Source organism: Lolium perenne, chromosome 7 (assembly GCF_019359855.2).
Source record: "Lolium perenne isolate Kyuss_39 chromosome 7, Kyuss_2.0, whole genome shotgun sequence".
In the NCBI taxonomy this organism is placed as follows: Eukaryota; Viridiplantae; Streptophyta; class Magnoliopsida; order Poales; family Poaceae; genus Lolium; species Lolium perenne.
Window position 1 is genome coordinate 22,853,911 of NC_067250.2, and position 21,409 is coordinate 22,875,319.

At 43.1% G+C, this 21,409-nt stretch overlaps 1 long non-coding RNA gene across 1 annotated transcript; it reads left to right on the forward strand.

Moving 5' to 3' along the window:
• The first annotated feature begins 361 nt into the window (after positions 1-361).
• On the forward strand, positions 362-2,143 carry LOC127318118 (uncharacterized). Its single transcript, XR_007861676.1, has 3 exons — positions 362-757; positions 847-1,107; positions 1,743-2,143. It is a non-coding gene; the product is annotated as an uncharacterized lncRNA (long non-coding RNA).
• Positions 2,144-21,409: the final 19,266 nt, after the last annotated feature.

Consider the following 21,409-nt stretch of genomic DNA (forward strand, 5'->3'; position numbering starts at 1 on the left):
AAATCTATATCTTTCTCATATTTCTTATTTTGTAATTAAGCCTTTCCAACAACCAAATTTTGGATATAAAATTGTGTTTTGTTTTGGGTTACAAATAAAGTATATATCTTGAAATCTATTTTTAATATCACTCACACCCCTGGTTCAAATTCAAATTGAAATGCCTTTGAATTCAAAATGGTTTAAAATAAAAACAGAAAATAAAACCAAACCCTCCCATCCCCCTGGGCTTTTCTCTCCACCGACCAGCCCAGACCCACCTCCCCCCTTTCGGCCCAGCCCACTCCCTCACCTGGCCGTACCTCTTCGCACTTTTATTTTCCTCTCGTGTCGTCTTCCTCCCCACGAAAGCAACGTGAGACTCTCTGTGGTCCTCCCCTCTCACGCCATCCACGCCGCTCTCCTAACCTGCCCCCTCTCCCTTATCTCTAGCCGCAGCCAAACCCTAGACGCTCCCCTCTCCCTTCCCTGCGCCGCCACTCTCTTTCCCCTTCTTCTTCACGTTTTCCCCACCATCACCGAGCTTCACTGCCGCGGGTCCGCCATGGCGCCGCCGCCTTGGGCGTCCCCTCGATGAACCAACACCGCCACCAGACGCGCCTCGTCCTCCTCGTCTTCCTCCCCAATCGAATCGGGTCGTGGCTTCTCCAATCATCCCCAATTTTGCCGTTCCCTCCTTCGAGTTGACGGCGTTTTTCTCCGATTGTGCCGACCACCATCCGTCTCCGGCCACGTCGAGCCCTCTGTCCTCTTCCTGGTAACTTGGCGCACCTCTCTGTCCCCCTCCCGCTACGCCTTTCCCTCTGTATCGCACTGCCGCCGCTCATGCCGTAGCTGCCGCCACAGATCACCGCCGCTTCGCTGCTCCGACGACCTTTGACCGGCGGCGTCGCCACCTTCTGGTCCGCACCAGCGAGGCGAGTCCAGCGCGCCAAGTCTCGCAGCCTCGGGCGCCCTTCTTCGCCTGCGCGCGCCATGCCAGTCCGCCGTGGTCACCACCCACTGCAGAACGCGAGCGGCATCTGGCGTGCGCACAAGCTTCGCCACCGTGGCGGCCACGTCAGCGCCCTGGGCCCGCCCGTCAGCCGCTCGGGCTCGACCAGCTCGGTGAGAAACAACACCAGATCCAGATCCCGTCATCTTTTGCAGAAAACCCCCTATCATGTTTTAGTTCTGAACCCGCAGTCCCTCCCTCTGTTCTTTTTATCCAACCCCCCTGTAACTTACAGTATATAACCCGGGGTCCCTCCCCGGTTAGTTTTTGTTTTCAGGTCCTTTTTCTTTTAAAACAAATTCTGTAAATCTATTTTTAATTAAAAAAAACCATTTCCTTAATAACTTTTAATCTGTAATTCATATGAAAAAGTGTTATATATCAATTTTGATCAGAAAAATGAGAGGAACAATAATATGCCATCCATATGCCTGTTTGCATCATGCGCGTGTTGATAGTTTCCCCTAATCACCTCTCATATATGCGGAGTATTTCGGAATTCCAACTAGGATTTTCCCCGCTCCGTTTAATATTGAAGTAGCTCACCCCTGCCATGTTGTACCATGCTAATCTACCCTTAACTTTGACGGTAGAAATGTAACTCGAACCTATTAATTGTTTTTCCGGGGTTCCGACACCGATTAATTTGGATAAGTTGCACCGCATCATCGTTACCATGCATATCATATCATTATCATGCCGATTCTTCTTTCGTAGTAGTAAGTGGTGCATCCGTTGTTTGTTGTAGCGCTTTTTCTTCTTCACGGATAGGATCACGAAGTGGTGATGTGAGGTACGACGAGTTCTCTGACAAGTTCTTCTGCAGCTTTTCACAGGCGAGCCCTCCCTCTTCACCTATTTATATTTTGCTCTCCCCCGCACTGCTATCCTTATGTTGCGATTCTCTATCGAGTCACGTGTCTTATTCCACTTGTTTACCATAATAATCCTATATGTATCATTCCTTACCCATAGTCGTTGGTTGATGTTTGAGCCTTGCGAGTCGTAGGCGTGTTTAGGCTCTGTTGTTTATCTCGATCTGTTATCGGGATATGTTGGGTTGTTGGGAGGTTATCACATGCTATATCAGTTGTTGAAGATACACATGCTTTACTTATTTGTTAACAACTAAAATTGTAAGCAGAGGCATCTGTGAGCCCCTTTGCGAAAGCATCGGAACTTTGACTTGCTAATGTCCCCTAGGACCCGAGTTCTTGTTATCTGTTCCGAGACTGAGCGCTCTACCCATACGTGGGGATGATTATCGGGACCCCCCTCACCCATTACCTTTTCTCAAGTCAGTTGAAAAGGGGGCCACAACTTTGGTTTTATTTGGCGCATGCATGTTTATATATTGTTGCCTTCGGGTGTTTACTTCCTGTTGCCTTCGGGTGTTTATATTCTGTACTGTACCCCGCGGAATGTTTAGCTAAGCGTGTGGTTTGCACGCCTAGCCGTTAACGCAAACCCTGAGTCCGCTTCGGAGTACGGCCGGACTTCGTTACGGGTAGCTTAGTCGGGTGGCCCCCCCTAGACTTTCTTGTTGAACTGGAAACGGTCTTGTTGTGAGACATCCACCTGTCGTAACTGGGTGCAACCCCTGCAGGGTGTACATCTTATCGATAAGCCGTGTCCGCGGTTATGGACAACTTGGAATTGTATAGCTTGATCATAGAACAACTTACACCTTATACTTATTGCTAATAATCTGATAATAACTTGCATAGTAATATAGCATTACTACAACCGATACCTAATAAAACTTGTCCACCGTTGAGTGCCTTTTACATTGCCTCTTCGCTTTGTTGAAGGGGATATGTGTATTTGGCTGGATTATGTTTGTGTAGTATTTATTTGTTACCTTGAGCGCTCTCTTATCTTCTCTGATTAGACGGATGTTGTAGCGTGTCTCTATTGGTTATAGTTTTGCTGCCGCTAAACCTACCATATAGCCCCAGGCGATATATATATATTCGCCCGGCGAGCATAGCCATTTCTAGTCTCGCTAAGTACGTGTCGGAGTTCGTTCCTTGGTACTTACTCTCGCCTTTTCTCTTTCTCTTCTTTTCCACCCTTTTGTCGGCAACCGATGGCCCGACTTCGATAGGTACAAGATGACGACGTTAGTAGGGTTACCCTTCCGGCTTGGCCTGGGCAGGGTTATGGACGCCACTGGTTATTGATGTCTACGGGAGCTTCTATTCTTGTAGACAGTGTTGGGCCTCCAAGAGCAGAGGTTTGTAGAACATCAGCAAGTTTCCCTTAAGTGGATCACCCAAGGTTTATCGATCTCAGGGAGGAAGAGGTCAAAGATATCCCTCTCATGCAACCCTGCAACCACAAAGCAAGAAGTCTCTTGTGTCCCCAACACACCTAATAGGTGCACTAGTTCGGCGAAGAGGTAGTGAGATGCAAGTAATATGGATGAGTATGAGTGGTAATAGCAATCTGAATAAAATATGTCAGCGAGTAAACATGCAACAAAACAGTAAACAAACGGAGATTCGATGCTTGGAAGCAAGGCCTAGGGATCCCTTTCACTAGTGGACACTCTCAACAACGATCACATAATAGGACTACTCTACACCCTCTTGTTGGATGATGAACACCACTAATTGTGTAGGATTACACGAACCCTCAATGCCGGAGTAAACAAGCTCCACAATATTCAATGTTCATGTTTAAATAACCTTAGAGTGTAAGATAGATCAACACAATTACACCAAGAACTAACATAGCATGCACACTGTCACCATCACACTATGAAGGAGGCATAGATCACATCAATACTATCATAGCAATAGTTAACTTCATAATCTACAAGAGATCACAATCATAATCCACGCCAAGTACTACACGATGCACACACTGTCACCATTACACCGTGGAGGAGGAATAGACTACTTTAATAACATCACTAGAGTAGCACATAGATGATATTCAACTTGATCACAAAGAGAGAGAGATGAACCACATAGCTACAATGAGCCCTCGGCCAGGGGGTGAATTACTCCCTCCTCATCATGGAGACAGCGATGGCGGTGAAGATGGCGGTGGAGACGGCGGTGGAGATGACTCCGGGGGCAATTCCCCGTCCCGGCGGCGTGCCGGAACAGAGACTTCTGTCCCCCGAATTGGAGTTTCGCGATGGCGGCGGCTCTGGATGGTTTTCTCTGGTTACGTCGAACGGGGTCGAGGATTTAGGTCAGGGACGACTAAATAGGCGAAGAGGCGGAGTCGGAGGGGCCACAGGGGGCCCACACACTAGGGGGGCGCGCCCCCCCTGGGCCGCGCCGCCCTGTGGGGTGGGGCCCCCCTGGCTCCCCTCTGGCCTTTCTCCGGTGCTCTGGAAGCTTCCGGGAATTATAAGATCTCCGGTGTTGATTTCGTCCGATTCCGAAAATATTTCCTTACTAGGATTTCTGAAACCAAAAACAGCAGAAAACAAAGAATCGGCCTTTCGGCATCTCGTCAATAGGTTAGTTCCGGAAAACGCATAAATATGACATAAAGTGTGCATAAAACATGTAGATATCATCAATAATGTGGCATGGAACATAAGAAATTATCGATACGTCGGAGACGTATCAGCATCCCCAAGCTTAGTTTCTGCTCGTCCCGAGCAGGTAAACGATAACAAAGATAATTTCTGGAGTGACATGCCATCATAAACTTGATCATACTATTGTAAACATATGTAATGAATGCAGCGATCCAAACAATGTAAATGACATGAGTAAACAAATGAATCATATAGCAAAGACTTTTCATGAATAGTACTTCAAGACAAGCATCAATAAGTCTTGCATAAGAGTTAACTCATAAAGCAATAATTCATAGTAGAGGTATTGAAGCAACACAAAGGAAGATGAAGTTTCAGCGATTGCTTTCAACTCATAACATGTATATCTCATGGATAGTTGTCAATGCAAAGCAATATAACAAGTGCAATATGCAAGTATGTAGGAATCAATGCACAGTTCACACAAGTGTTTGCTTCTTGAGGTGGAGAGAAATAGGTGAACTGACTCAACATAAAAGTAAAGAAAGGTCCTTCAAAGAGGAAAGCATCGATTGCTATATTTGTGCTAGAGCTTTGATTTTGAAAAAAAGAAACAATTTTGTCAACGGTAGTAATAAAGCATATGTGTTATGTAAATTATATCTTACAAGTTGCAAGCCTCATGCATAGTATACTAATAGTGCCCGCACCTTGTCCTAATTAGCTTGGATTTACATGGATTATCATAGCATAGCACATGTTTCAACCAAGTGTCACAAAGGGGTACCTCTATGCCGCCTGTACAAAGGTCTAAGGAGAAAGCTCGCATTGGATTTCTCGCTTTTGATTATTCTCAACTTAGACATCCATACCGGGACAACATAGACAACAGATAATGGACTCCTCTTTAATGCATAAGCATTCAACAACAGATAATATTCTCATAAGAGATTGAGGTTTGTTGTCCAAACTGAAACTTCCACCATGGATCATGGCTTTAGTTAGCGGCCCAATGTTCTTCTCTAACAATATGCATACTCAAACCATTTGATCATGATAAATCACTCTTACTTCAGACAAGACGAACATGCATAGCAACTCACATGATATTCAACAAAGAAATAGTTGATGGCGTCCCCAGGAACATGGTTATCGCACAACAAGCAACTTATAAGAGATAAGATGCATAAGTACATATTCAATACCACGATAGTTTTTAAGCTATTTGTCCCATGAGCTATATATTGTAAAGGTGAAGAATGGAAATTTTAAAGGTAGCACTCAAGCAATTTACTTTGGAATGGCGGAGAAATACCATGTAGTAGGTAGGTATGGTGGACACAAATGGCATAGTGGTTGGCTCAAGGATTTTGGATGCATGAGAAGTATTCCCTCTCGATACAAGGCTTAGGCTAGCAAAGGTTTATTTGAAACAAACACAACGATGAAGCGGTGCAGCAAAACTCACATAAAAGACATATTGTAAACATTATAAGACTCTACACCGTCTTCCTTGTTGTTCAAACTCAATACTAGAAATTATCTAGACCTTAGAGAGACTAATTATGCAAACCAGATTTTAGCATGCTCTATGTATTTCTTCATTAATAGGTGCAAAGTATATGATGCAAGAGCTTAAACATGAGCACAACAATTGCCAAGTATCACATTGTTCAAGACATCGTACCAATTACCACATGTAGCATTTCCTGATTCCAACCATATAACAATTAACGAAGCAGTTTCAACCTTCGCCATGAACACTAAAAGCTAAGGACACATGTGTTCATATGAACCAGCGGAGCGTGTCTCTCTCCCACACAAGGATGAACTTATTCAAACAAAACAAAAATGAAAACAAACAGACGCTCCAAGTAAAGTACATAAGATGTGACGGAATAAAATTATAGTTTCAGGGGAGGAACCTGATAATGTTGTCGATGAAGAAGGGGATGCCTTGGGCATCCCCAAGCTTAGACGCTTGAGTCTTCTTGATATATGCAGGGGTGAACCACCGGGGCATCCCCAAGCTTAGAGCTTTCACTCTCCTTGATCATAGTATATCATCCTCCTCTCTTGACCCTTGAAAACTTCCTCCACACCAAACTCGAAACAAACTCATTAGAGGGTTAGTGCATAATCAAAACTCACATGTTCAGAGGTGACACAATCATTCTTAACACTTCTGGACATTGCTCAAATCTACTGGAAGTTAATGGAACAAAGAAATCCATCCCACATAGCAAAAGAGGCAATGCGAAATAAAAGGCAGAATCTGTCAAAACAGAACAGTCCGTAAAGACGAATTTTATTGAGGCACCAGACTTGCTCAAATGAAAATGCTCAAATTGAATGAAAGTTGCATACATATCTGAGGATCACTCACATAAATTGGCATAATTTTCTGAGTTACCTACAGAGAATTAGGCCCAGATTCGTGATGACAAGAAATGCTTTCTGTGATAATCCAAATCTAGTATGAACCTTACTATCAAAGACTTTACTTGGCACAACAATGCGATAAAAATAAGATAAGGAGAGGTTGCTACAGTAGTAACAACTTCCAAGACTCAAATATAAAACAAAGTTACTGTAGCAAAATAAACACATGGGTTATCTCCCAAGAAGTTCTTTCTTTATAGCCATTAAGATGGGCTTAATAATTTCAATGATGCACTCCCAAGAAATAAGAGTTGAGGCAAAAGAGAGCATCAAGAGGCAAATTCAAAACACATTTAAGTCTAACCCACTTCCTATGCAAAGGAATCTTGTACACAAATGAATTCATGAAGAATAAAGTGACAAGCATAAGTGGATAAAACACGAGTAACTTCAAGATTCTCAACATAAAGAGGGGAAACTTAATATTATTAAGATGCATATAACCATGTTTACCTCTCTCATAATAACTTTCAGTAGCATCATTGATGAAATCCACAATATACCCATCACTTAAAACATTCTTATCATGGTTCATATGCATAGAAGTATCATTAATTTTGGCATAAGAAGAGTTCTTCTCATTAATAGTAATTGGAGCAAGATTATTATCAAGAATTTGAACATGGTAAACAAGTTGCATATTAAGGGAATTGTTTTTGGTAATCCAATCATGACTATGACAAGTTTCATAAGGATAGTTATAACCTATATCATAGCATTCTTTATAATAATCATTAAAGGTCGGAGGCACGGTGTCATCATAAGAAATAGAATAGTTATCTTTCACGGTCGGTTTGTCTGTGACCATACCATCATTGTTATTAGAAGGAGATGTATCAAACACATAATGATCAGTAGCAAAAGGATTTTCAAACACCTCTTCCCCAAGCTTAGAGCTTTCTATATCATTATGGGAGGAAGCATGGATAGCACTGATACTATGGCAATTATTATCATCAGCATTTTCAGAATTAGTTTCCCAGAGATTTGCAATATCAAAAGTAGTGTGCTCATTCAAATCATGATCACTAATGTATGTAAAGGGCATAGGAAGATCATTGTATTCAGATTCATTATCATAATAATCATTAGGAGCAACATACTTACGGTTACCTAGCGTTATCTCATTCACGCGGGGATATGCCGTTACCTCTTTCTCTTTATTCTCCTTCTCCTTCTTCTTCTTCTTCTTCTTCTTCTTCTTCGTTCCCTTCTTCTTCTTCTTCTTCTTCTTCTTCTTCTTCTTCTTCTCTTCCTTCTCCTCGTTCCCTTCTCTAGGAGGAAGAGGCTTGAAGGGTGGCTTGTCCGCATAACCTGATTTACTTTCAGAAACAATAGAAGAAACTTGGGAGGATTCCTCCTTTTCATTAATTAGTTCAAAACACACAGCGGTCCTATCATATTTTGGCAAGGTGTCATCTTCTAAAATATTTTGTATGTAACTATTTGTATGGCTATTATCAATGCAATAAGAAAAACACCCATGCAGGACGTCATCAATATCAAGATCACTCATATGTAACAAAGAGATTTTTCTTGAGAGCTCTTCACAACACAAAAATAAAGTAAGTTCATCATGCTGATTAGGAGTAATTTCATCATCACAATACAAATTTGTAGCACTCATGGGGTTCAAATTATCATTGGAGGAGCATTGAAAATTAAAATGACCCACTCTATGGCAAACTTCACAAATAAAAGGATAGAGGGCACACACTTTTTTACCAAGATCATCTAGAGCCCTAAACCACTTTCTAGTTTTTTCATTAATATGATGGATACAATATTCATCTTCGACTTGATTAATTCCACAAGGTCTATGCATTCCACAAAAATTAACATGCTTATAGGAAATAACATTCTTAGGAGTTTGAGCATGCTTATTGCAATCATTAACAACAATTTCATTCTTCATGCAAGCCTCTTTAAAAGGTTCATGATACTTATCAAAATTCTTTTTAGGCAATTCAAAATGAGAAGCAAAGGCTTTATAAAGATTTGCAGCAACTTGAGAGTCAAGACCATAAGTAGCACTCATATTTCGAAATTTATCAGTATCCATAAAAGCTTCAATGCATTCATAATCATAATTTATACCTGACTCTTCACCTTTGTTGTTCTCCCATCCTTCAGCGTTCTCCTCAATCCGATCAAGAAGATCCCACCTAGCTTCAACCTCCTTGCTTGTGAAAGATCCCTCCGAACAGGCATCCAGATAGTCCTTGTGTTGTCCTGAAAGCCTCGCATAAAAATTGTTAACAATAACATTACGGGGGAGCTCATGAATGGGACATTTGAGCATTAGTGACTTCAATCTCCCCCACGCTTGAGAAATACTCTCTCCATCACGAGGATAAAAGTTATAAATGTAATTCCTATCAATATGCACTTCATGAGGAGGATAAAATTTAGAATAAAAGAGAGGTACAATTTCCTCCCAACCAAGAGAATGACTATTTTTCAACAATTTATACCAATGCGCCGCTTTACCAGACAGCGAAAAAGAGAATAGCTTCTTCCTCACTTCATCCATAGAGATACCTGCACACTTGAATAACCCGCATAATTCATGCAAAAACAGTAAATGATCTCCAGGATGGACAGTTCCATCCCCTTCATAGCGGTTATCAATAACACGTTCAATAATTTTCATGGGTATCTTGAAAGCAGTACTTGTAGTAGGTGGATTTAAAATATCACAAGCATCATTAGAGTTATCGCATATGGGAGATAAAGCATTATCAGAACAAATTTTCTCCCCTAAAGATGGGAAGCTAAAAAGATCACAGAAATTAGCTTCCCCAAGCTTAGACTTATCCATAGCATTAGCAGTGATTGCGTTCATACCAATAACATTGCTACTAGCATGCAAATGAGGTTCCATAGGTTCTTTAATTTTCGCATCACACAATTCATGTCTTAACTTAGGAAATAGAATAAGAAGCTCATTGTTGTCCATTATGCCAAACTAGTGTAAAACAAGAAACAAAAAGATGCAATTGCAGGATCTAAAGGAAATAGCTTCGAACACTCACACAATGGCGCCAGAAAAGTACTTTACCGGGGACCGGAGTATGAGTGCCTTTTACCTTTCCTCCCCGGCAACGGCGCCAGAAAAGTGCTTGATGTCTACGGGAGCTTCTATTCTTGTAGACAGTGTTGGGCCTCCAAAAGCAGAGGTTTGTAGAACAGCAGCAAGTTTCCCTTAAGTGCACTACAAGAGAACCCCTCCTACAGCAACGCATTCATCTGTATCTAAATGTCTATTTGAGCGTTGCTAGCACCAATACCAACGGATAAAAATGTGTTGCGTTTTTGGGTGTTGCAAGGGTACAATGCAACGTATATAGATCCGTTGGTAACCAAATGATAAAGCGTTGCAAAATAACAACGGAATTCAGGCAATAGGTATATGCGTTGTTAGACAAAATAAGGGGATGAACCTTTAATATCTAACTACATGTGATTTTTATCTAAAATAAATATTATTTGTGGAGTACATTGTTTGAGCACTTGAATCCATTTCCTCGGTGAGAGAATATAACTTAGAAGAGGCAAACCGCGAGAATAGAATGAATTGCATGAACAAACAATTCAATATATACTATTTGAATCAGTATCATAAATACATGAGTATTATCCGAGAGGTACACAACGTAAATCTTTATTCAAAAAATGTCAATCTAACTACTCCTGTACATATATTTCTACTAATATTTTTCCTTCAGATATGTCCAGAGCTGATATCCATAGTTGATATCCGAATATGGTAAGTCCTTGCTGATCGTATGGGCCTGAAAAAAACAAAATAACTATTTCAGTATCAAAGTGGCAAAAGGCTACAATGGTATGGTGAATTCTTCTAGTACTTGCACAAAACTGAGAACCGAGAGAATGGAGACAAACTCATCACATGGTCAGATGGAGAACTGTTTGTTTTAGCACCAATGTCTCCTTTTCATTCATATGACATCTTCGAAGATACAGATCAATGCAAGGAATGTATAACTATTATTAGTACAAAATTTTACAAGAATATTATTAGATGCATTCCAGGCAGAGATCCATGACCAAACTAACTGCAGTCTTGCAATGCTTTTATTATTAACTGCTCCAGCTCTCAAATAATTGGATCTAAGTGCTGATTAAAATATCAAGGCAAAAGAAATTATTAAACAAGTATTCAAAGTGTAAAACATCATAAATTATTATCCACCTCGCATATGATAAGTGTGTCAGAATAAATAAGCCGGTGTTATAATATTATATTTTACTTCGCATAGATGAAAAGATTTAGTATGTCATGTGGTGTCCATAAAGGACCATGCGTGTACTTACATAAGGTACGGTATCCATTTTAGTTACATGACAATGCCCCTGTGCTGCTCTACTAGACTCAAGACCTACAAATCAAATCTACAAGCAATTCATCTAGGAAACACCACGCGCATATGCAAGAAACACACGGGAGCAAATTACGTTTTACACTGATCCATCTAGGAAATACTAACTGCTCGAATTGAAGTAGTAGGTCGGCACCACGTGAACCAACGAACTATAAAAAACACATGAAAATTACCTCTTCTCTCATATATAGAAGCTACAAGCAGCCCTACTACTAGTCTGATCACAAGATACAAAATCAGAAAACGTGACAGAAACAAACCATCGTTAGAAGCCGGCCAGCAGCAAATTGATCCAGCAGAGAGCACCTCTGAACACTGCCAAGTGCTTATTTGTGACAACGGCCACCTGCACCTCTGAACACAGACGATAGTTGCAACTTGTCAGGCTTCATCCAGCAGATAATGCCACACAATTGATTACCAGCCATCAAACATCGTCTTGGCAGACCCCAAACAAGATGATTGACTACGGACGAAATATAAAATAAAGGAAAACATAGTGATTAAGTTATAAGATGAGCACATACCACAGAAGGCTGCACAACAGACATGATTGCAAGCTCGTCCTTGACACATAATATTGTGTGTTTCCACTATTCTGCTATTCTAAAGGAGGCAAAAAGGGCATCAATCTGCAAAAGTGGAATACAGAAGAAACAACACGGGTTAGAGAGGAGAAAGGTTGAAACATTTCAACAAAGCAGCCACCCACGGACATGGATACCTTTCACATGCGCATATCTAAGAGCGAGAAAGAGCGGCCTGACATGGGGAATAATAACCTGAGACAAAGATTTAGATCTCGACCATGGGGTCTGATGCGAGAGCCTTTCTGCTCCCACTGCTAGATCAGCACAAGTCATCTACCTGGCTCCGGTGGTGGACAACTCGAGCAAGGTGACCGGAGACGCCCCATCGGCCACAGGAGTTCCTACATTAACGGATGATCGCCGGCTTAGGTTAAGATGGCGGATGCGTTTCAGACGACAGCTGCACAAAAAATGTGGGTGGCTGGTCGTAGGAGATTGCGGGGAGGCCGGATCTGCGATCTGAAGTGATGGAGGTCATCGGCGATGGGAGATCGAATTGGTGGGGATGCGAGATCGGGATGTTGGGGAGGAAGAACTGCTGAGAGAAGGAAAGAATAGTGGGGATTAGATAAGAACTCGAGTGCCTCATTGGTGGGCCTATAGAACGATAATTTTTTTCACCTAGGTGTAGGTAGATGGCGCGGTGCGGCTGAAACTTTCATCGAGCGCGCATACCAAAATTTGGAGCGTGTTTCTAGTCCGCGCGAGCAGGAATATCTATATGGTATAGCGCCAATTTTTATCAGTTTTTCATTGATCGTAATATTGCACTAGCCAATATAAAGGAACCCATCGGATAATCCTGCAACACATGTATGCGTATCTGCGTATAAAATTTGCAACGTATATTTAGTTCGTTGTAAGTTATGTGTTGCATAATGGGCAGTTCTCTTGTAGTGGTGGATCACCCAAGGTTTATCGATCTCAGGGAGGAAGAGGTCAAAGATATCCCTCTCATGCAACCCTGCAACCACAAAGCAAGAAGTCTCTTGTGTCCCCAACACACCTAATAGGTGCACTAGTTCGGCGAAGAGGTAGTGAGATGCAAGTAATATGGATGAGTATGAGTGGTAATAGCAATCTGAATAAAATATGGCAGCGAGTAAACATGCAACAAAACAGTAAACAAACGGAGATTCGATGCTTGGAAGCAAGGCCTAGGGATCCTGCTTTCACTAGTGGACACTCTCAACAACGATCACATAATAGGACTACTCTACACCCTCTTGTTGGATGATGAACACCACTAATTGTGTAGGATTACACGAACCCTCAATGCCGGAGTAAACAAGCTCCACAATATTCAATGTTCATGTTTAAATAACCTTAGAGTGTAAGATAGATCAACACAATTACACCAAGAACTAACATAGCATGCACACTGTCACCATCACACTATGAAGGAGGCATAGATCACATCAATACTATCATAGCAATAGTTAACTTCATAATCTACAAGAGATCACATTCATAATCCACGCCAAGTACTACACGATGCACACACTGTCACCATTACACCGTGGAGGAGGAATAGACTACTTTAATAACATCACTAGAGTAGCACATAGATGATATTCAACTTGATCACAAAGAGAGAGAGATGAACCACATAGCTACAGCGGAGCCCTCAGCCCCGGGGGTGAATTACTCCCTCCTCATCATGGAGACAGCGATGGCGGTGAAGATGGCGGTGGAGACGGCGGTGGAGATGACTCCGGGGGCAATTCCCCGTCCGGCGGCGTGCGCGAACAGAGACTTCGTCCCCGAATTGGAGTTTCGCGATGGCGGCGGCTCCGGATGGTTTTCTCGGTTACGTCGAACGGGGTCGAGGATTTAGGTCGGGGACGACTAAATAGGCGAAGAGGCGGAGTCGGAGGGGCCACAGGGGGCCCACACACTGAGGCGCGCCCCGGGCCGCGCCGCCCTGTGGGGTGGGGCCCCCGGCTCCCCTCGGCCTTTCTCCTGCTCTGGAAGCTTCCGGAATTATAAGATCTCCGGTGTTTATTTCGTCCGATTAGAAAATATTTCCTTACTAGGATTTACGAAACCAAAAACAAAGAACAAAGAATCGGCCTTTCGGCATCTCGTCAATAGGTTAGTTCCGGAAAACGCATAAATATGACATAAAGTGTGCATAAAACATGTAGATATCATCAATAATGTGGCATGGAACATAAGAAATTATCGATACGTCGGAGACGTATCAGTTATCTTCAGGACTCTTAGTCAAATTTGTATCCGTTCTGTACTCGGACGTATTCGATCTTTTGCATGATTTGGATCTTTGTAATGTATATTTGTATCTTGACTCGTTGGAGTCGTTGTTGTAATATATGTTTCTTGTGGGCTCTATTGTAATCGTGTTGTAATGTTACCGCTCGTGTTAATTCCTCTGGCATCACGTGTGTGATTCGTCGTGCACATCGTGTCGGAGGGCGTCCCTGAATCGATATCGTGCGGATTTCGGCGGGATCGCTGGAATCCTCATGGTACCGGTTCCAGGACGTCACAAGATGCTAGGCGTTTTGACCCTCAAACTAGTTGGACACTGACGATATTTGCATATCCATGAAGTGGTCGTCCTTAGTATGCACCGTTGCTAAGACTCGTCGTTTCGAAGCATTACGTGATGATCGGGTGTTATAGATTCTACGTGTGCATACAACGGGTGCAAGCTAGGTTTGCACATGCGAATACTGAGGTTAAACTTTACGAGCCTAGCATGTATAGACATGGTCTCGAAAAGTTGTCATGATTTGATGGATAAAATTATGAGTGAAATTGTTCATCACATTAAAAAGTTACTAATAGTGAAATCTGGAGCACTTGTCATATGATGATTAACTTCAAAGTAAGAACCTCAAAGTTATTGGTATTTGACAACCGGGCCTAGAAGTTATTGAAGGTGAAGTGTTTTCTGAAAATGAGGAAAGCTAAAAGAGAAACTACAAAAGATTTTGGTAGAAAAAAAGAAAAGACTAGAAAGTCTAGCTCAGGTGTATATATATGATATACATGTTATGAATGTATTCCTTGTTTGGCCACAAAATGAAATTCTTGGGTATTTGTACCATATTGGTTGGTATGAGGTGTCATACGAAACAACGCAATACAAGAATACAATGGCCTAAGTGACTGACAAGGTATATGGTAGGAATGCACGTCTGGAACAAAATAAAGTGTTATTGGATTCGTCGTTGGCATTCTACCTAGCCCTTCAGATTTATAATAAAGAACTTTACAATCGTTGTTATGTTCTAGTCAAATGAAAACAATGAGTTGTTCAAATTATGACAGTATTCCATGTACGATGGATAAGTTATTATAAATTTTTATGGTGAAACACACATGCATAACACTGACGCTAAAATGCCATAAGGCAAATGATCTGAATTCCGCTTATTTGTGGAACCGCCTTTTAGGTCATGTTAGAAAGGAACGCATGAAGGAACTCCATGCAATTGTAGTCATTTGATTTTTGAATCGTTTGGCGCTTGCAAATCTCTTCTAAAGAGAATGACTGAAATACCGTTCATAGGCCAAAAGTTGAACGGGCAACTGACTTAGTGGAAACATACATGATGATGTATGTGGTTCACTGGGCATAGTTGTGTGCGGGAGATTCTTCTACTTCATGAAAACTTCCAACAATGAATTGAGTATATATATGTGGATATATTTATTCGATAAGGAAGAAGTTTGAAACATTTGAATAGATTTAAATAAATTTCAGCATGAAGTGGAAATCATCGTAATAGAAAAGTCAAATATCTATGATTGGATGATGGTGGAAATATTTGAATTATGAGTTTTAGCGAACATCTAAGAGAGTTATTAAATTGTTCTACAACTCACGTTTCTTGGAGTATCATAGTGATGATAGAGTATTCAAAAGACGTATTCAAACCTTGTTGGGTTAATCATGAGATAAAATAAAATGACGCCATTATATTTTTGTGGATTATACTTTAGAGACTATCGCTTTTACACTAAATAGAGCGTCATCATAATCCGTTGAAATAACACCATACGAGTTATGGCATGGGTATAGACCCTGATAGTCCTTTCTTAAATTTTGGTATGCGTAGCATAAGTAAATGAGTTTACAACCAAAATCGGATGAATGTCTTTGTTGGTTATCCCAGAGAATTAATTGGGAATTCTTTCCACTATGGAGTCAAAGACAAAATTGTATGTCGATGTTTCTTACTTATTTCCAAGAAATTGTTTCTAACGAAGTATTTGAGTGGGAGGACAATGGAACTTGATAAGGTTTATGAATCTGAGCATGATGATCAAAGTAGCGCAGCATCGGAAATGGTTCCGGAAGCGGCCACGACGATCATGGCCCCCATGTCTACAAAGTGTTATAGTCATGGAGATCAAAGTACCTATTGAACCTTGTAGATGTGGTTTATTTTGTGATCAAATAAATGTTTTGTGAACAAAGGATTGATTTTAAACAATGATAAACCAACTACATACAAAGAAGTTATCATGGGCCCTGACTCCGTTAAAATGGCTATGTGCCATGAAATCCAAGATAGGTGAATACTTTTTGAAAGTAAATGGATCTATAAAATTGATGGACTTGGATGAAATATCCTTGAAGAAGCTCGACTTGTCGAAAAGTTGTTACGACAAAGTTCAAAGAGTTGACTACGATCAGATTAGATCTTCCGTAGCGATGCTTATAGTCTATGTGGATTATTCTAGTAATCACTACATATTTCTTTTATGAGATATGATAGTAGGATGGCAGAAATACATTCCTTACCAGAAGTGTGTATGAAGGATTTATACTAGATACAAACCAAGAGTTTTGCTGGTCCGTGGAATACTAGATAGGTATACAAACTTCAATTGGATGAAGTGAGTATCGCGGAGTTGGAATCTTCACCGGATGAAATAATCAAAAAGTTTTGATTTCATCAGAAACGATGAAAATGCTTGCATTTGCAAGAAATTAAGTGGGAGAGCTAAGACATAGTTATAATATTATATGTGGATGACATATTATTGATTATAAATGATGTAATTATGTACTTGATGTGATTAAAAGTTTCATTGTGAATTAACTTCAATGAAAGGATATGGACTAAAACATATTTAGCGTCAAGATCTATGAAGATAGATTGAATCGCGTAGTAAGTTTAAGTAAAAATACATAGAATGAATATTGAAATGGTTCAATACGAAAACATTAAGAAGGTGTTCTTTTCCATGTGAAGGTTTAACAAGACTTGAGTGTATTTGACACTCAATGAGTAAAAACACATGAGTGATTTTAAATCACAAATAATATGTACAAAATCAGATGTCCTGTGCTCTAAAGTGTTACGAGCATATACCAGAATGATTGATATAATGATCATTGGACAACAGTAAGAATATCCCTGAGTGCTTTAGAAGAACCAAGGATATATATAGTTTTGTATGGGGTAATGCCAAACAAATCGTTGTAAGGTGTTGCACCGATATTAGTTTGATCACATATAAAAATGAATTTCAATCTCAACTAGGCTAAGTGTTCATTAAAAGGTAGCACAATGAGCTATAACATGTCTATGCTAGATTTAGATGAGTTCTAAATATTGTGACGGATTCTACAAACGAAGGCAGAGCATGTCATAGTTTTGACAATGACTAAGGATGTTTAAGTTGAGGAGTTCTTTGAGAACTTGGTGTAGTTCCGATAGTGTCAGAACTTTGAAGCTATATTGTGTGTGACAATATTAGTGACATATTTCAGACCGCGGAATTAAGGTTCCACCAGAAGACTGAACATATACGATTAATGCTGACTCATTTGGAAAGTGAGTGATGTGTGGAGACGCAAATGAATTGCAAAATACATACGTTTCTGAGAGTGTGAGATTCGTTGACTGAAACCTCTCCCATGAGCAAAACATGATAAGCACCAGAAGGCCAAGGTGTTACATCTTTACAAATGTGAACTAGATTATTGACTCTAGTGCAAGTGGGAGACTGTTGGAGATATGCCCAAGAGGCAATAACAAATTAGTTATTGTTATATCTTAGTGTTCATGATAAATGTTTACACTCCATGCTATAATTGTATTAACCGGAAACATTAATACATGTGTGTTGTGCAAACAACCAGAGTCCCTAGTAAGCCTCTTGTAAAACTAGCTTGTTGATTAATAGATGATCATGGTTTCCTGATCATGAACATTGGATGTTGTTAATAACAAGGTTATGTCATTGGGTGAATGATATAATGGACATACACCCAAATAAGCGTAGCATGAGATCAATTTCATTCAAGTTCAACTTGCTATAAGCTTTCGATACTTAGTTACCTAGTCCTTCGACCATGAGATCATGTAAATCACTTACACCGGAAGGATACTTTGATTACATCAAACGCCATTGCGTAAATGGGTGGTTATAAAGATGGGATTAAGTATTCGGAAAGTATGAGTTGGGGCATATGGATCAAGAGTGGGATTTGTCCATCCCGATGACGGATAGATATACTCTGGGCCCTCTCGGTGGAATGTTGTCTAATTAGCTTGCAAGCATGTGACAAGGTCACAAGAGATGACATACCACGGTACGAGTAAAGAGTACTTGTCGGAAACGAGGTTGAACTAGGTATGGAGATATCGATGATCGAACCTCGGACAAGTAAAGTATCGCGTGACAAAGGGAATCGGTATCGTATGTTAATGGTTTAATCGATCACTAAGTTATCGCTGAATGTGTAGGAGCCATTATGGATCTCCAGGTCCCGCTATTGGTTATTGGTCGGGGAGAAGTCTCGATCATGTCTGCATAGTTCACGAACTGTAGGGTCACGCGCTTAAGGTTCGATGTCGCATAAGTAGATTCGAAATATGAGATGGAGAACGAAGTTTGTTCGGAGTCTCGAATGGGATCCAGGACATCACGAGGACGTTCGGAATGGTCCGGGGAATAAGATTCATATAAGGGAAGTTGATTTCTAGGTTTCGGAAAAGTTTGGGATTTTTCCGGTGGAAGACCGGGAAGGTTCTAGAAGGTTCCGGGGGTTCCACCATGGGGCCCACGACCTAGGGGGGCCAACATGGGCTGAGGGGGTGCATCCTAGCCCTAATGGGCCAGGAGCACATGCCCCTCAAGGCCCAAGTCGGCTAGCCCACTAGGGTTCCCCAAAACCCTAGGGGGATCAACTTGGGGGGAAGAATTCCCCCTCCCCCTTTGGCCGCCGGCCCTAGATGGGTTTGGGGCGTTGGGGGGGCACCCAAACCGACCTCCCCCCTATATAAAGAGGGGAGGGGGCAGGGGCGCACACCCTTGAAACCCTAGCCCTCGCGCCCCCTCTCTCCTCCACTACACATCTGCTCCGGCTTGGCAAAGCCCTGCAGATTTACTCCACCACCACCACCACGCCGTCGTGCTGCTGGGATTCCGAGGGGATCTACCAGATCTCCGCTGCCCGCTGGAATGGGAAGAGGACAGGCTTCATCGACACCGTACGCACGACCGAGTACGGAAGTGCTGCCGGATTGCAGTACGGGATGATCGAATACATCAACAACGAGATCTAATCTCGTAGGCTTGGGAATCTTCAAGGGTTAGTCTCACATACATCTCGTTGCTTCGATCTTGGTAGATTAGATCTTGCTTCTTCCTAGATTGGATCTTGGTTTTTGTTCATGTTCACGGTAGAAATTTTTTGTTTTCCATGCAACGAACCCATCAGTTGGCACGAGCGTAACTTCCGGTTGAAATCGGGTGGATCCGGCGCAGGGACCGGTCGGACCGGGTCTGGGACCGGGCATGCCGACCGGTCTGATCGGGACCTGGACCAGCATGGACTTCTTCTCCTCCTCTCACCATGCCTCCCGCTCCTCCCTCGCGCGTCCATGGGATGTCTTCATGTCCAGCTCCATGTCCAGCTGCTCCTCTCCTCCTCGTGCGATGCTTGCTCCATCCTCATATCTGATCATACATAAGTAATAGGACTTAGGCAGTATAAAGTTCTCATCAATCAAAGTGTAGAAGGATAGAGAGGGAGAGAGATATGCGGAATATGTTGGATGTATTATTGAGCCTCATGGGCGAGTATATATAGGCGTACAGGGATCATCTTGGAGTGCAAGACAAGACACAAGATCTATCTCTATCCTAGACTACCTAAACCGTATGTATACCAAATATATCTCTAACACTCCCATGATCGTAGCGGTAGTGACGTGAACAACGATGGCGTCGCGGACGGTCGGGACCGGGAGATAAACCGAAGTGGACCCCAGAAGGCTGACACTCCCCCGCAGTCGTAGCGGGAGCGTCGTGGACGGAGTTGCGTCGCGGTTGCTTGGACTGTAGAGGAAGCTGGTGAGGCGCAGGCGAGGTGGTAGCCCTTTGTGCCGATGTCGAGGTAGCCAAGAGCGTGGGTGCTGCAACCTTGGTCGAGGGAGCCGCGCGAGGGATTGCCGTGGCCGATGTCGTGGGCGGGTGCTGGTGTCGATGTAGCCGCAAGCGCGTAGTGCACGAGGAGAGTGACGGAGACGCGTCGAGGCAGTCGTGGAGGTTGTCGATACCGAAGTCGATGCAGTCCGAGCCGTCGAGGACGAGGTGCGGCCCTAGTTTTGCCAGAACCAGGCGCACGTCGGGGACGAAGGCATACTTCGGTTTTGCCAGAACCGAGTACACATAGAAGAAGTCGGTGACGCGGTCGAGGCAGTCGTAGAGGCGATGCCGAAGAAGACGTTGTCGAAGCCGATGAAGACGAGACGTCCGGCGCGAGTTTGCCAGACTCGGGAACGTGTCGGGGACGAAGGCACTTCCGGTGTTGCCAGTACCGGGCATGCGAGAGGCAGGGACCATCATGAACTTATCGCCGTGTCAGAGGGACTAGCAGAGGAGGCCTCCGGAAGCGTCGTAGTCGCAGATCGACGGAGATGCCGACGCTGCCCGCGGTTCACAGAGTAGAGTAGCAGGTGGTGTAGATGGGGACGAGGCGATGGCACGGGCGACGAAGTCGAGACGGTTGGAGACGTAGAAGGCGGCTAATCCAGCGGTGACCAGGGGTGGTCATGCTGGACGCCTAGACGGGCGTTGCGGTGGTCGGCGAGCCCAGCGCGACCTGAAGTGGTTGGCGAGCCCAGCGGCGACCTGGGGTGGGGGCGCGGTGGCGGTACACGAAGTAGGCGAGGAAGACCCAGCGGCGTGACGAAGACCATGCGCGGATGGAGGCGACCCGCGCCGAAGGGGCGGCGCTGTGGTGGCCTCGGACATCGACGCGCGGGGAACAGCGAAGGCGACCGCGTGCAACAACGGCACGGCCCGAGGGGGCGGCGTAGCTGTAGCCGCAGCAGAGGGTGCGGCAGTGGGTCGAGGACGAGGTCGTGGAGGGCAGCCGCGCGCAGCCGGAGCAACGCCTAGCGACCGGGTCGCCGGCGCGGCAGCCGGTGCACGGCCGAGCGACCGGGCAGCGGCGCGGCAGCGGCTAGCGGCGTGGACCAAA